Source organism: Phaenicophaeus curvirostris, chromosome 1, assembly GCF_032191515.1.
Source record: "Phaenicophaeus curvirostris isolate KB17595 chromosome 1, BPBGC_Pcur_1.0, whole genome shotgun sequence".
Classification (NCBI taxonomy): Eukaryota; Metazoa; Chordata; class Aves; order Cuculiformes; family Cuculidae; genus Phaenicophaeus; species Phaenicophaeus curvirostris.
This window is the reverse complement of record NC_091392.1, coordinates 12,423,811-12,441,434: the sequence shown is the minus strand read 5'-3', so window position 1 is coordinate 12,441,434 and position 17,624 is coordinate 12,423,811. Positions and strand designations below refer to the sequence as shown.

General features: G+C 36.5%; 2 protein-coding genes across 17 annotated transcripts in view; both read right to left on the bottom strand.

Moving 5' to 3' along the window:
• The window catches only part of TMEM60 (transmembrane protein 60), a 322,734-nt gene extending 311,712 nt beyond the window's left edge, over positions 1-11,022 (bottom strand). The window contains exon 1 of the mRNA XM_069879803.1: positions 10,945-11,022. The gene's annotated coding sequence lies outside the window, so the exon portion shown is untranslated. The remainder of the gene's footprint in view (positions 1-10,944) is intronic.
• Positions 1-17,624, bottom strand: part of MAGI2 (membrane associated guanylate kinase, WW and PDZ domain containing 2) — a 741,259-nt gene that overhangs the window by 207,114 nt on the left and 516,521 nt on the right. The gene's annotated exons all lie outside the window — the stretch shown is intronic.

Sequence of the window (17,624 nt, the reverse complement as noted above, 5' to 3'; positions counted from 1 at the left end):
GTACTTCTCATCCTCAGAGTCCAGTTTAAGGGCAAAAGTGGTGCTGCCAGACAATATTTGTGGCATCCAGGAAGAAAACAAAGCCGGTAAAGGCTCCTTAACAGAAACCACTGCAGCACTTCTCTGCAGAATAAATAGCATTCACTAACAGAGCAGAGGAAGAACAACTTACCAATCTCACATTCTGCAAAAAGATTGTTAGAAGAGTGCTTTGTTTTTCTCATGGCAATATGTTTGAAGCTCCTATTAAAGTATTTTCTCAAAAGGCCTTATTGAGCCTTATCTAGGTATGCTGACTTGTAACTTGAGATGAACTTAAGAATTTCAGTGAGGGTTTTGATACTATCATGTGTCTGTTATAGACCACTCAGCCAGAAAGAACAGGCTGATGAGATATTGTACAAGGAACTGGGAGATGTCTTACAATTGCTAGCTCTTGTCCTTGTAGGATACTTAACTTAACAGGGAATTTAGTATTATTTATTCTTTTAGAAATATATTACCCAGATACAGTTATTCAATAATTGATAACACCCCAATATATATCTCATGTACATATACCATCCTAAGCAGAGTGAATTTAAGTAGGATAATTGTGGGTCTTTGAAATTGGATAAATAAAGATTCCACTGTCATTCTTAACATCTGTCAAAGGGCACTCTCAGTTTAAAAAGCATATTTTTATAAAATATCCTTGCGTGAAAAGAAACAAAAGCATTAGCTAAATGTACTTTTCTGGTTATTTTTAAAATTTAAGATTGCCATTGTTTTAAGTTAGTATGCAATATTAGAGAATTGTTATGCAGTCCTTCACTTTCAAATTTCCATATACTGGAATAATGCTGCAACATTCACATTTCATGTACTTTAGTAGAATACTTTTCCTGCTATTATACACTATGGAAATGTACCTAAATATTTCACAGAATTATGTCTGTTGCTCTAAACTCTTACAGACTTTTTTGCTTTTTGGATCATATTCAAATTATCACACTTCAACTCTGTTATGGAAAATAATTTCCTTCAAACAGCAAGTCTCAGATTAAGGTCAACCTCACAAGATAATGTCTCCTTTGGGGTATTCCCCACTGCAATGCTGAGTTTCACTAAGATAAGACAGGCTGTGCCCTTGGCCATTTGGGAATCGCCAACTGCCTCTAATGAATGGTCTCTTTTTTCCCAGGCTAATGACAACCTTACAAAGCAGTATTTCTCTCATGTCTGTAGGAAAAAACAATTACTATAGCTACAAAAGCCATTGACACAAATATATCATCAAATTTGCTTTGCAGTCTTAAACTGTGGGTCCAAAAGATGTCATGAATTACTTCATTTTTAAACCATTCAGATACTAGATTTATTAGGAGATAGGTTAGTAAAAGCAGATATAATGTTTACAGCAGGGCTTGATCCTGAGAGATGCAGAGCAGCTGTAGCAGCTGAAAATTCTGCAGGTCTGTCCTCCTCTCAGTTCTGCACGTCATGGCTCCGTATCCCTAGTCAGCATTGTGCAGAGTGGGCACAAATCGCTCTTTAAATATACATGCCTCATAAAAGCCTCAATCTAATACTTAACAGAGCTGTGCATTTTCTCTTAGCAAATGCATTTTGTCAGTCTCTCCTGGATCTTGTTTTTGAAGCATCTAGTTTTACTAAGATTATATAAAGCCTTTTGGGAAACTTAACCCAAAAGCTTCCGTTGGGCATTAAATGAGTTCTTTTCTGACTCTGAGCAAATAAATACTCTATTATTATTTCACAAAGCTGATATAGAAAAATAAGTACATCCAGTACTCCTATCAGACTTTATATATTTGTATGTCCACGTTGTAAAAATAGATTTGTCTTTGTAGGCACACATTCTCTCATAATGGTAGCAAACTTTGTAAACAATGAACTTTCACAGATTTCACACTAATCAAATTACTTATTGCTAAGAGGTATCCATGGAGGCTACTCCCCAGGTTTTCCAATTTTGCTCATTATGTTTCCTAATTTTTCCAGAGAGACAACTCAAGCAGCTATTTGATACATAACAACTGTACCCAGCTGGCTTTCACTCCAGCAGTTGCTTTGATACAGCATCACATGATGATACTCATTATTTCAGATAAATTATTCAGAAACTCCCAGATGCAGTGTCCTGCAGTTTACTAAGCTATAGAAGAGTTTTGCTGAAGTGTGATGCTTTTATATCAGAAACAAACCCAAATTTGTGACAATTATATAATCCTAATAAGCCAAAAGAACCCACGTACTGGGCCACTAGGTTGCAATTAAACATTAGCAAGATTTCTTGAAAAGTTCCTTTAATTTCTATCTTTTTCATTTTCTCAGTGCTGTCTAAGTTTACTCAGGAGATATAACATAGTAACATAATACCTGTAATTCTTAAATTTTTTAATCCTGAAGAACAGTTTAACATTTTCAATATTACTACTGTATTCACACTTCACATTTCAAAACATATCAGAGGATAAAGTGAGCTTAAATTTAGTCCCAAAATTTTATCTTTTCATTAAATGTTCTTCAAAGTTCTTAGATAATATCTGGAAAACTTATTTTAAGAATAAAAATTGCATATATATAAAGATACATCAATTTCCTGTAGTGCTTAAAAACATCAAACACAATACTGAATCCAGAGCTCTATCCCAGCATAACCATACTGCCTTTAGGAACAGAACAACCAATAGATTCTAGAAAATATTCTCAAAGCAACAAAGTGAAGCCAAAAACCAACTCCTTAAGAGATTTGCCTTTTGTCCACGTCCTGCAGAGCTCTTCTGTGGCACAGCATCAACAAGAGGTTGGAGGAAAGTGGAGATAAAGGGCAAGTGTAAAAGACTTCTGTGCCTTGTGAAAGAAAATGAAGGTAATGGGTATTGTTGCCACTAGGCCAGACAAATTTTTCAGGAGTCCCCACACTAAACAAATTTCTCTGGCAATCCCCCTCCCTAGTTAGATGCCTCAGGACTTATAAATAGGAAGGCTTTCCCTGGAGCTTGCCAAGACTGATGTGGGAAGCATCTCTCCTACTTCAAAGATCCCTGTGTCATTCTCATTCAATGTCAATCTGCACTGACTCCTTTTACAGCTTCCAGGAAGGACGAGAGTGTCAGAAGGAAAATCCATCTGATTTAGCATAAAAGCGAAAGGTGATACGAAATGTCCTTTGGATGTGCCTACAGCTACAAAGCAGTCATGATGTCCAGCTCTCAATTTGAACATCCCACTTTACCATCGTGAAATTGGGCCAGCTGGTTTCATTTCTGTGGAGTGACTAAATTCAGCTAATTAAACTGAGCTGCTGTTACCATGCATTCCTAAAGCCTCTGATTCAGAAACAAGACGACTATATTAACTCTCTTTCTGGATGCTTTTTTACCACGATTTTAGTCTTTTTCACTGGTGGACAAATGTATGCAAATAGTCTTCTTAAAGGATCAAGAAAACTGAAGGTAAACAAAAATTGCCTCCTTAAGATCTTGTGATTCTAAAGTCACCTTCCTTATTCTGAGATATTGATTAAAGACTCTGAAAGCTTATTCTGGATAATCAATTTAAAGCTGTCTGTGAGAAGCCGAAGAACAATCTCATAAGACTGAGTGAGAGAATGGTAGATGAATTTTAATCTCCATAAATGCAAAGAAATGCACGCAGGGAAAAATAGCCCTAACTGTGCATATACATACATACATAATGATGGGCTTTAAAGCAGTTATTGCCACTCAGGGAAAAGACCTTCAAGACACCAGCTTAAGCCCAGCAATATTCAGAAAGCAAACAGAATGTCAGCAAGCTAAGAAAAGGAATCGAGGCTAAAACAGAAAACACCATCATGCATTAACAGTGCAATCATATCCTGAATATCGCATGTAATTCTGGTCATTCAACCCAAAAAGCACATAGCAGAACTAGCAGAGGTGCAAGAGGGGGTCAGCCACTGTAATCAGCTTGTTTGCAAACGGGAGATTTAGTAGACTAGGATTCTCCTGCTGAACAGGTACCGCATAAAGGGATAAAATAATGGTCTATGAAGTTAGTAATGATATAGATTAAGTGAAAAGGGAATTATCATTTATCACTGTTCAAAATTACCACCCCTTTCATTTATTACCTAGTGGAAATACCAGCAATCAGGTACCCAACAAAGTAAAGGGGTTTTGTTTTGGTTTTGTTTTGCTGCTTCCTGCAGCCCCACAACACAACTGAACTGTGGCTCTCATTGTCCCAGGAGGCTGGAAAGGAGAAAAGTTTAAATGGCCCTAAAAAGGAATTAGACCCATTTATAAGGGATAGTTAAGCATAATGATCCTTAGGCAGCCCCCAGGTAAGGGATTCTATAAGATACTGAAAGATAGGAAGTAGGATGGTGTGAGAGGGAGATTATGTCTGCTTTTTGTAGTCGTTTCCCACCATTTGCTCTGCGTGGTACTTAGAGACAGGACACAGGTTAGGCAGAGAGCTATTCAGAGCTGGTAAAGCTGACTATGTTCTTACTATGTTTTCTTCAATACGTGTAAGGCAGGTATTCATCTTTATTCATTACAAGATACAACTTTCTTTCAGCTGTGGAATCAGAATAATGTAACCCAGAATACTAATTCCAATTCTAACATTTTAATATAAGCAAATAAATCTAATGAACTTAATAATGCATTATTTTGTAAAACAACTTGAATAGGTGCTAAAATAAAAAATGAAAGCATGTTTCAGTGTCTAGGAATAAAAGCAGCTTTCAAAATTTGGTTTTCTCTTGTTTTTCTGGTCAATATCACATAAGTTCAGAATGAAAAGACTTTTACATCTTGTCATCCAGATATGTAATAAAACATTTTGTAGCACTATACTTTCCTGGTTCTGACTGAAGTCCATGAAAACCACCAACACTGAATATGCCCAAAAGAACTGCATTGTATAGACTTGATTTTATAAAACTGTAGTGTATTATTCTGGTGCTGAAGTTTTGAACAAGTTATTTTTCCTTTACTATAAAAAAATAATTGTCAAAGCACTTTACAAAGAAAAATACAACTTAAAACTATGATAAAGCCCATCACACTAGCAACATTCTGTAAAATCCAAGTTGAGGTAGGCATTCCATATTAATTTCAACTGAGTGTTGGCCATACATTATTTTAACAATAGCAAGGAATTTTGCATCTCTTGTCAGGGACTCATATCACACAACACAACAAAAATTCATATTGTATGAGCTATGCAGCCTACGAAATCACGATCACAGTTATCCTTTTAGTTTGACTCCTTTGATCAGCAATTCCCAAAGGCAGTGTTTTAAGTTTGTGGAGAAAATAGGTTTCTGGCATTAAACTTGAAGATTTACAGTGATGGGAATACATGACATAGAAGGAAAAACTCTATGAAGAAATCTACAATTCTTCCAAACAGTTTAAAAACATATCTTGCTTTGCTTGATGTTGCAAAATTCTGTGTGCATGAATATATGCAAAGCTGTACTAGAATGTGGCCACACACAGCATTTAAAAAATAAGAGCTGAGACTCAGTTCTCAGAAAGATCAAATCCATGGTGGCACTATTTAATCCTCAAATTCGGCACAAGTCTGTACAAAATCTCAGCTGATGGGCACTGAGTCGTATGAAAGGCAATGTACAACAGCAAAAGCTGAAGGGCAGTATTCCCAGTGCAAACATCTCCTCTCAGTTGCACATGATAGTAACGAATTTCGATATTCTCCTTTCTTTATATAGCTCCCTACAGCAACATCAGTGGGAGATCTGCATACATAAGAAGAGCAGAATGGCAAAGCAGAGAACTAGTGGCTAAGAGGTTATGGTGTTTAGAGTTGTAGCAACAGCTAAATTAGGTCAATAGAACATGAGATTAGAATGCCCTCACTTATTGCTCGAAATATAAGCATTACATTGACTACACTAACAACTGTGAATGCACTCTGAAATATGTGCAAATTCATCATGTCTGTATAACACTGCACATGCAACAGGAACGTAAAGAAAACCTAACATTTTAATACAAACCTTCTTTTTGGGAATACAGGTACTTGCTTTGCAAAGCAGGACATTAAAGAAATATCAGCTCCACCTTTCCCCAGGGTAAATATTTAAAAAGTTTTCTTACTGACTTTTCAAAGGCTACTACATTTGTAATAATGCCTAATTTAATTACTGTGGCAACAGTGAGGCACATCTGCTATCTCAGGAAAGGAATAAAAATCTACCATGTCTTTTTCTTAGATTAAGAGATAAGGAACAAAACAAATCCTGAACACACTAAATATTCTTGGCAAACTTTCCACCAATCTATTCATTATTAAACAGTATTCCAAGAGGAGAAAAAGTTACTACATTTCCACGAATCTCAAGAACAAGTGAAGGAAACATAAGCAGAACAGTAACTAAGTGATGATGGTTGGCAGAGAAATGTATGTGGGGGTGGTGATTGTAGGTTTTTTTAAGTGTCCCAGTAATCATGGGAAGAGAGCCATCACACGTGCAATTTGTCCATCAGCTGTTAATTGTCAGTGACCACCGCCACAGTCATTCAAAAACCATTAGAAGTGAGAGAAAGAAAACATCACAAAGGCATACACAATCCAGAATAAACACTGTTTGCACGCAAATTTAAAATGTGGACTGCACTGCCACCAGAATACACATTGTTCCCTCTGGAAAGAATATTCATGAAGACAGAATTACAATATTTGGTGTTGCATAAACAAAATCTCAAAAAGCACACTCCTCTTTTGAACAGGAAACCCTTCAAGTCAAACAATAATGGGAGCCAACACTGAAAAAAAGGCAAAACCTCCTTCTCATAGGTGATATATTTTTCCACCTAATCCAATGTTTGTTTATAGAAATTTACATGCCAATAGATCTATTCCAGCAGCAATCAGGATTTTTTTAAACAAAAAGTCATGTGGAAATTGTAGCAAGCAGTGTTGCAAGCAGTAAGTAGGCAATGTTATTCTGCTTATCATGGTAATTTCACTAGACCAACAAATGTCCAAAACCACTGTTTAAATTCTCAGAAAAGTAACATCAACATTTATTGAATAATCTAAACTACTCAGTAGTAGGGAATAAAACACAGAAAGTTCAAACAATTTTGGAATTCTCCTGTGTAGTGAACCGGTATTAGATTTGATGATTTTTAACAGTTGGGAAGCCATATAATTTATGTTCTTTCCATATCATTTTTCAGTACTTATCAGAGCAATCATGTATGGTCTTGTATATTAATGTACAGACTGCAAATATAGGCATATTTTTGATTTGTGAAGAGGCAAGGTAAATCTAATAGTCATAAGGACAGAATGCTCAAGCAGAAATATTATGGCACAGAAAGCGACCACAGAGAACTGAGGGGTAGAAAAGTACATGGAAACATCTGTCTCTGAAGAAAGTAGACTCCCAGAAAAAAATAGCAATTTAATGAAACTACTGGAGACCACAATCTGCAATAGCCTGATGACCCCCATTAAACCTACTGAAAAACCATTGATGAGCCTGAAAAGTTTTCAAAATTGCCTGACCCCAAGCCAACAATGATGGCAGCGCTTTCCTGCTTCCACAGCTGAACCAGAAAGAAATTAAATGATTCTTCTAATCCAATGGAGGAAACTAGGGGATCAATTTGAGACAGAAACCCTTAAAAGTTGAATGTCTGAGTAAACAAAATATATCAGTCCCAAAAAACCTAAAGCTGACTTCATTTACCCTGTTTGTAAGAGTGAAATTTTTTTAAAACCTAGCATAAGTCGAAGAAAAATTGGTGGTCAGGCAAAAAGAATTGTGTGAAAAATATGAGCTCCATCTTGTAAGAAATGGCAGACACTTTCAGATTGAGTAACTGCACATGACCATGATGGATTTATCAGGGGATGCTGTAGTATCTCTAAAAATGTTTAATTATGAAAGTGGATACAATTATTCTGGATACTTTTTGGACAGCAGGACTGGGACTTTAAGATATGGGCAGAATGTTTCTATTTCTGTAACAGGAAAACTGGGATCATTACAATTTTCTTAAACAAGTGGAAAAAGCAGAATTGTGTTCTGTAAAGGAAAAAATTGCTTCCACACCTAAGTGTTCTATTATGAGAAGGTGAACTATAATTATTAATTCCAGAAACCAAAAAACTTTCTTGTGGAAAGGGAAAATTGCAGGCTATTTAAGAGAAAATATGTAACAGAAATGCAGCTTGGATTGAAAGAGGAAAAAGATATCTTTACTCCTTTATATAGAGAGGCACTCTGGGCAGCTTCCCAGTGTCTGGAGTTACCAGAATCTGGCCTGCATGGCTATAGAAATATGTACATAAGTAAGCATAGATCATTTGTGTTTGTTTATAGCAAGTGACTACATTTATCTGGAATCCTTCAGCATTTCTATGGCCTTTTCATTTTGATAGCTGCATAGATGACAAAGATCCAATATTTCACCAGAATGTGTAATAAGAAACTATTATTTCCACAAAAAAAAGACTTAGAATTTAATTACATATAAAGATTTGATGTTTAATAGAAACAAATTCTAACATTTCCCACGTGGATCCTAGAACATTGCCCATTTAACTCCCTAGTCCTTTGCTCCTGTCTTCACTAGGTGCAGGGTTTTATCATATCCAGAGAGATTTTTCCCTCTTTATCTTTCTATACTGAAATAATTCTAACATTTAAAGGCATCACACATCCAAATTTCTTTTTATATAGTCTGCAACACATTCTCCACGTCTCTGCTTTTTATACTTTTCACCTTTTATAACCACATATTCTACTCCAAAGCTTTGACTACTAATGCAGTTTTTCCTTTCCCAACTGTTCTGTCACAGCCACCATCCACATGCTAAATATCTATGCACTCCTCCCACTCTGGCAGATATACTTCTCAAAAAGCTCGAAATGTTACCACAATATGTTTTTCTCTCTCCCACAAACAGTTCTTATCTGCCACAGGGCCCACAAGGGTATTAGTCATGAAAGACAGTGGATTTTTAAAGTGCTGAATTACCTGTCAAACCCTAAATATGGGACATCTGTGCTGAGGCAGGATATTCCAGCTGTATTTAACAGGGATTCCAGCACTCACTTTGAGGAGGTTAGGCTAGAATCAAAGTCCAGGTCTCATAAAAGGAAAATTACTGACACCTTTTTTAAAGCATATTACAAAAAATAAAAAGAAAATGGAAGCTGGAAAGTCATAAATACAGTTAATACTAAGTATTATAGAAACCCTAAGGTAATTGTATTTGTGAAGCTCCACTGCAAAAAGTATAGAAAGCTTTGGATTCTATAAATGCATTGCATTATAAGCAAAGAACAATTGAAGAATGCTGAAAAAAATGATAAATTATCTGCCTCTAAAAGTATCTGAAAAATAGTGAGAGTTACTAGAGAGTATTAAGAGTGAGTGTTATTAGCAAGTTACTGTATTTCTTCTTTGGGAGCAATGATGTGCTTTTAAAGGATTGCCAGGAAATACCCAACAGGTCTGCACAATAAGGCAAACTTTCTATCAAAGAACATTAAATTGTTTTTAACTTCTAAATTAGATGAAAATTGCTGACCTTCTGGATGAAATTTAAAATGAGGCCATTATGAAGATTAATTTTTAAAAAGATTGCCATTCCTTTTTCATTAATGATCTCTGTTAAAAACAAGAGCTTTCCTAAAAAAGCCAGAGGGAGGAGAAATAATAAAAACGAAGGTATCAGGACACATTGTAATGCATAAAATCCCACAAGCCCCTCTTTGTTACATGTATCGTGCTTCATTGCCATTTAAAAGGATAAGGCTATACAAAGAATGGGATTCAAAGTAATGTCCTCTGATTTCTACTTATGATTAAATATGAAGGAATTCAATCTTTTGTTCTTTATTGGCATCAAGGCCTTGAGTATGATCTTTACTAAATATGATGTTTTCTTTGTGAAAAGATATTATTTCAGAATTTCCTACATTGAAACATTCCTTTCAATAGTCTTTGTAGGAATATTTCAGCCCACCACTACTCTCATGCATGCAATGCTTGCATTTTAGTGGCAAAAATCAACCTTGTGCAGTCAGTGAAAATTTCGCTACTCACTTCAGTGGTGAGTGGAATCCAATTTATAGCTTGTTAAAGTTGTGAATTGTTAAAAGCCTGCCCCTGTTTTTCCTGATGAGTTTTAGAAAAAATATCTCTCCTGCCTTTCTAAATTTCGTTACACATTCCAGCTGAAAACTACTTAAGCCAGCTAACTTAGCAGTAAAATGAAAAAGAGACGCTATCAGAAACTGATGTGAGACGCTCCAGCAGCAAGAGCAGAATCTCAAGCTACCACAGCCACTTTGTGGTGGCCTTGGACAGTCTTTCAGCTGCAGTGTAGTTAAAACTGTGCTATCATGCTAGCTCTACTTTTCCTACTATGTTTTAGGGTCTCTTACTCATAAATGTGTTTATTTTATTCTGAAATTAAGTTATAATTTGAAGAAGTTTTACAAAATACTAGTCAACCTTTACTGCCATTTTAAAATGTATTATTCGTTATAGCTTATATCACTGATGAATCATAGAATCATAGAATAACCAGGTTGGAAGAGACCCACCAGATCATCGAGTCCAACCATTCCTATCAAACACTAAACCATGTCCCTTAGCATCTCGTCCACCCGTGCCTTAAAACCCTCCAGGGAAGGTGACTCAACCACCTTCCTGGGCAGCCTGTTCCAGTGCCCAATGACCCCTTCTGTGAAAAATTTTTTCCTAATGTTCAGCCTAAACCTCCCCCGGTGGAGCTTGAGGCCATTTCCTCTTGTCCTGTCCCCCGTCACTTGGGAGAAGAGGCCAGCACCCTCCTCTCTACAACGTCCTTTCAGGTAGTTGTAGAGAGAAATGAGGTCTCTCCTCAGCCTCCAGGCTAAACAACCCCAGCTCTCTCAGCCGTTCCTCATAAGACTTGTCCTCCAGCCCCCTCACCAGCTTCGTTGCTGTTCTCTGGACTCGCTCCAGAGCCTCAACATCCTTCTTGTGGTGAGGGGCCCAGAACTGAACACAGGATTCAAAGAGCGGTCTCACCAGTGCCGAGTACAACATGCTGCATTGCTTATTGTGGGCATTTATTATACATGTTATAATAGAGACTTAAGTTGTAAAGGATCATATATATATCAAAATAGTTCATATCTCTATGAACTTTTTCAGCTAAGAATGAGAGAATTTTATAAGCAAATAAGTTTCATAGCCCCATGAAAGGTGTCTTTACGTGACCTCTTTTCATAAAACACTAAAACTTGAAGTGATTTGTTTTCATAACATCATGAACTAATTAGAGTGAAAGCCTGTGATTTTCCTCATCAAGGACTATAAGACCATTTAGTACCTTCCTCAGCCTGCATTTAACAACCTTTAAAATCCTCAGGTCACTGGAAGAATTATTCTCAGGCTGACAATAGCTGTACAAGCCACAGAATGCCTGTGGGTCTCATGCATCTCCCCATTTAAACACAATCAGGGTGAGCAGTGAGAGCAGTGAGTGCAAGACAGCTGAGTGCTAGCTGAACAATCAAGGAAAACGGACATTTTTTCTATACTTTTATTCATTCTTGTCTTTGCAATTACCAACTCTATTTAAGATTAAGGTTCGTACTCTACAGGGATTTGTGTATCTTGAGATTGTGAGAAACTGTAATAGTTCTAAAAGCAAAGTAATACTTAATAGTCCATTAAAGCTTAAAGTATTTGTCTGTCACACTGATAAGTGTGCTCCAAGGAAGTGCTCTGTGCACCCAAGTGTTGCCCCAGGCAGATACAGCCCATTGCCCAGGGCTGGCCCCAAGGCATCGACAGACAAGGTACGTACATGTGGACAGCTATTTTCTTCTCAATGTTACTCAAAGTTGAAGAAGAATTACTCTTACGAGCTGTGTCACTGCAATCTGCTTGTCCAGAGAAGCATCTTCTGAACTAACTCCCAGGAAGAAATATTGATGAGGTCTTTTTAAATTTTATTATCATCGTTGTGACTTTGGCATTAAAGGTATTTTAGGTCAATTAATGTCCACCTGGTGTTGCCAGCACAAAATGCCCTTCAAAAGGTCATGACAGTTCAAGGATTTTCCTCTTAGTTTTTAATTAACCCCAAATTGAAAATGCAAGCTGAAACCATGCTCAGTATCTATTTAAATGATAGAAAAAATTCATTGTGAGGTCGGTGTTGGTGTTGTTGTTACGTCTACTTGCAAATTGATTCCTTCACTTTATCCTATTCTCTGCAAATGCAGGAGGATATTTTTGTGAAGGGGTTGATGACAAAAAGGGTTCAATGTTTTAAGATGAATCCAGTGACTCTGTTGTCTGAGTTTCCGAGAGGTGATCCAGAATGAGGTATATCATGTTTCACCTTCCCTGGAGGTGTTTAAAAGACAGGTGGATGAGGTGCTGAGGGACATGGTTTAGTGATTGATAGGAATGGTTGGACTCGATGATCCAGTGGGTCCTTTCCAACCTAGTGATTCTGTGATTCTGTGAAACAGTGCCAGCTCCATAACAAAACCAATGGCATTAAATACTACTTAAAAATGAGGCTAATAAACTGAAAAATAGAGTTCTAAGTAAAAACTCTGTGGTTTAAAGGTGTGATATTCTTATCATCTGGAAACACCTGGATTTAAGTCAAAACTGGAAATGAATTTGGTAGTCTGTCAATCTGTTTCCTAATTCCTAGTCATTTATTCATATCATAAAGCCACCAGGTAGGAGTATGTGACGGGCAGTCCCTAATGAAGTGACTCAGGCCTGGAACAGGAAGGGTTTTGATGTCTGATCTAAAAAGCATTCACAGAGCAGTATCAAAAGTTTGCAGCAAAATTACGCATGTATGCCTGGAACACTCAGCTGAACTCTGTAAGCATTGCTTACTTGCCCTTGGGAGAAAACCCAACAGTCCTTGGCATAGCAACTCAAACCATATGAGAGGAGATGGTTTACAATGTCTACGGACAATGCCATGCTCTGTGTTACTCTTATATTTTCTCTCTGGATTGATTAATCTGACATTATCTTCTGCACCCCACCTGGCAGAGGAGCTTACTCAGTGTGTTTTTCTCCCTTGCAGCACAGTATCTTTTCCAGGCTGTAACAGAGCAAGTTGGTTGTTTCAAAATAAAAGAAATAGATCCCCAAATATTTTTTTTGAGAAAGATGTATAAGCCTCATCCTCAAGAGAGGATGCAGAGGAGGTCAGACTCTGGCTCTTAGATGGATGTGGTACTTCAGAGCCTTGAATATTTTGCTGAGCTCTGGAGAGGATCACGATCTGAGATATAAGCTTATGATTAAACTTTCCTCTTTTCTGTCTTCAGCTACCTCCCTCTTCACAGCGCAACAGTTCTGGCTTGTCAGATTCCCTGCCAACAGAAATTTCCAATGCAGAGATCTGGATTCCCTTTCAGGCACTGGATCACCACAAATAAGATGTTCCAGGAAGTACCCAGTAGGTGTCCACATCAGCTACAGTGGGGTATTATTTGTTTTTCCTTTCACAGAGAGTGCACCTCCTTGACCATATTCTATCCATCATGATTGTGGATTATGCTTCCTCTCCCATTTGAAACTACTTAAAATTCTATATTGAGACATACTGGTTCTATATTTTTCATGGAAAATATTAACTAGTGTTTAGACTCTGGCCTCCAAATGGCTTCATGGAGAAAAGCTAAATCCATATTTCTGAAATTTCACATGAGATGGACATGTGGACAGATAAAAAGTTTTTTCAATGTGGTTACTAGCTGTTTTTTATTAACTGAGGCCAGCGGGAGTAATAAACGATAACATTTCCTGAATTGCTTTTCTGCCATGGACAGCAGACTGAAAACTGTATTAGAGACAGACAGTTCTGTGGCTTAGTCATATGTTATAAATTAACATTAAGCTAAAATTCTCCAAGACAGCTTTCCTGAAAAAATGTATATATGGACGACTAATATAATAAGCAAAGGTCTCTTTATATATGGTCACATCTCTGTTTATATAAAAGCACTATTTTGTATGGTGACATATTTAGTAACCATCAACATTCCAGAATTTGAAGAAAAGAATTAAGCTATGATGGTACAAAGTCTAAAAAGGAGATTTTCCTCAACATATTTCTAACAGCAAATGTAATTCCCTGGAAACAAGGTTTAAAATAGTAATACTGGTAGACCCTTGACTATAGTGGAACAAATGGTACTATTTAATACATAATGTATGTAGCACTTAGCATCAGATATCAATCACGACTTGTATAATTTATAGGAGTTCTTGTTTTGATCAAGAATAAACCTACTTTTCTGAAGATTATATCTCTTTCTACTTTGTTTTCCCTACTTGATGGGTTCATATGGTCTGTCTGTTCACCATTTCCCTCTGTTAAAGTATGAATCTATTGTTAGTTTTCAAATACATTTAGCTGAGACACAGATATCTCAAAGATAAATACATTACCCCTGCAATAGATAACGTTATACCCTTAGCTCAGCCAGTACTTGTCTGGCCTGCCCAAGTTGATCTGATTTGCAGACACAACATAAAAAAAGAAAAAAATAAAGAGAAAAAGCCTTTTACAAGCCAGCAAGAAAAAAATGTGTAGGAAGCAACAAGCAGAATACCATGTTGAGAGAGACAGTGCTAAGGGTCATGCAGTAGAAGACAAAACTCAAAAGCTAGCCTTCTCTCTCAGTTCATACTGGAATCTTTTAATCTGACAGAAATGCAGGCTTGATCTGCAGTTGCTAATAACTAGTCAACAGCGTAGGACACTTCCTCCTCATTACACATCCTCCTCTACCCATGTACATCACTGCTCTGTCCAAGTTTCACGTGTAAATTTCTGCTATGGATTCATCCCAATCAGCCAAACCCCCACCCCCGCCCAGTCCTTTGTACCCTAGACTGCTGAAAAAATTGTTTTCAAACTCTACTACTCTACTACTACTACTCCAATTCAAGAAAAACCTATTTGTAGATAAGTATTTGTCTGTAGCAAATTGCCACTAGTGGGCATTGCCACATATGAATGCTATCTGTATAAGATAAAAGTTCAGTACTTGGTTTCCGGTTGAAACGCTTACAAGGGAATGAAGGAGTAATGCTTTACCCATAAACCCAGCATGCTTATGCCTAAATACATCTATGAATCAAAAATATGAAGAGTTGATATGTCTTACTACAGCATGTTAAAGAATCAGGTAAACAAGGACAAATTATTTCACATTATGTTGTGGTTCACTTTAAGTTGCAATGCTTGATAGAGTTATATATATGCTTAACTATAGAGCAGCCTGCACATACTAAAAGGAAGGCGGTGTATACAGATACATATTCTACAGTTTGATCGTGAGAAAAATGCTCAAAAATTCTGTGCAAATAAGAAAAAAAGTGTGGCTGAAAGTACTGAAAAAAACTACTTGTGCTATAAAGCAGTCTAAGTAACAACTGTTTCTGATTAAGGTATTCAGTATGAATTACAACAAGAAACCAAGTGTTCCAGTTTTGAGACTATTTCTACTCAGTTGCAAAATCTTTACAAGTGAAAATAAAAAATTATTTATGAATAAAACATAACAAATTTTTAAGATGCTCATCATGAAACAGGAATCCTGGAGATTAATGATAATACCAAATATCCATTCTCTCTTTTCATTATTCTTGAATTTTATGTTTAAAAATATTAATGATGCTACCTTATAAATCTGCAGGATCTCTTTGTATAGGATCTATTTGCTGGCAGATGAAATTAAAATAGATATATGCAATAATTCATTATGTAATATGAACTTTCAACAAGAAATTTAATGTATGTTAAATGTAAGCAAGATGAAAAAGATAGTCCTAGATGTTATTTCTTGCATACCAATAGTCAAACAGAGTAATGATATCATCAAAAGTTATTAATTTTAACAAAGCCTGGTGAAGTTTGAGAAAATATTTGTTTTGGATTCCTATTCACTTTTGTGGAAATATTGCAACAGATGTGCCCTTATAAACCTTCCTCTGTCACTGGAAGTCTGAGTTTAATTTCTGTGAGAGTTAGGGAGGAGGAACACCTGCTGGAAACAAGCAAAATAGCCAAGACTGTAAACTAATTGCTGGGCTTCAGTCATTTCTAGGATTAGTATATATATGTAAAAATGTAAACAGATATATTTAAATATGTAAAAATGGTGAGGCAGTAGCTTGGATAAGGAACGGAAGAGGGACTGTATGTTAAATGGTGAGGTTTTGAGAAAGAAGTATTTTTCAGTGTTAAGGCACTCCTAAAACAGTAACGCTTTTTCTTAAATCTTAACACCGTTTAAAAAGGTTTCCAAACTGAACATGCAGTGAGCAAAGACACTCCTGTGTCTCACAAGAGGTGTGTCCACCTAAAAACACACTACATAAAAGTAAGGAAAAGAAAGTTTCCTGGGATAGTTATACCTTTGAGATTACAGATAGCCTAAGATAGCCCAATCAGTGATCATCCTTACGATTCTGAATGTAACTCTTCTTTCCTGGCAATAATCATATTAAATATATAACATAAATTTAGAAATTAAGTTGTAGTGATAAACCTACATCTTTCCTTTTTTTGAGAATTTTCAAAATATTTAGAGATGGTTGAACGAGATGATGACAGTGTTTTCAAAGAAGGAAAGGGAGCTGAATTCCTGAATTTGTGACTGCACATGCACATATCACGTTCTACACAAAGCCCGGAGAAGGAACTCTTCTGTCTGGGTAAAATGGAAAAGGGAAGAGTCCTATATGCCATGAAGTGGTATAGCAATGACATGTGGAGGTGGAAAATACTGGTATTAGCAAAAGGGAATTTGCTTGGAGAACTCAAGATGGGTCATTTCCAATGGGAGATGTCATATACAGAATGAAACAAAGAGCTTGACTAGGAGAGAAAGATGAAGAGTACGAGGGTAGGTGTGTGTGTCATTGGTGCTGAAGCTGTGTGTGGCAGTGTGCTCACCAAAAGGTATTGCCTGTGATTACAGGAATGGGGAAAAGGATAAACAGAAAAATATGCAATAGAAGGGTGGGGTTCAGTTCAAGATGAAGACACCTAAATCTATTAGTCTGCCTGCATACAGGTGTTTACATGTGAACCAGATCTCTGTGCCCTCCAGCTGTCAAAATAGATCCGACATTCACAGTCAATGAAGTTTAAAGGCAGCTTGACTCATCTTAAATAAACATTTATATTTTGCAGTCAAGTTGGTGGATGCAGAGGAGATTGAAAGACAGATAACAGATAAGGGCTAGGTGAAATGACAAATTTATTTATTATCAGTCTTAAGTTGACTTCTGTTTGAAAACTAAGAGATAGGTGAAAGGAGGATGACGTAAAAAGAAAGGGAGTGTTAAGAGTGATGTAGACCACTGACTGGGATAGAATGATAATGAAATAAGTTAAATTCATAGTAATGAAATAAGTGAAATTTGACATATCCAGGAAATTTCAACAGTCGTTTAAATTGTATGAAGAAGTAAATGTTTACTTTTCAAAATAATCGAAAGTTTTTAAAATGAAAAAATTAATTCCTACATTTCTGAACCAATAATAAATTTTCTAAAACCTGTGTTATTTCGCATCATTAAGGCTGA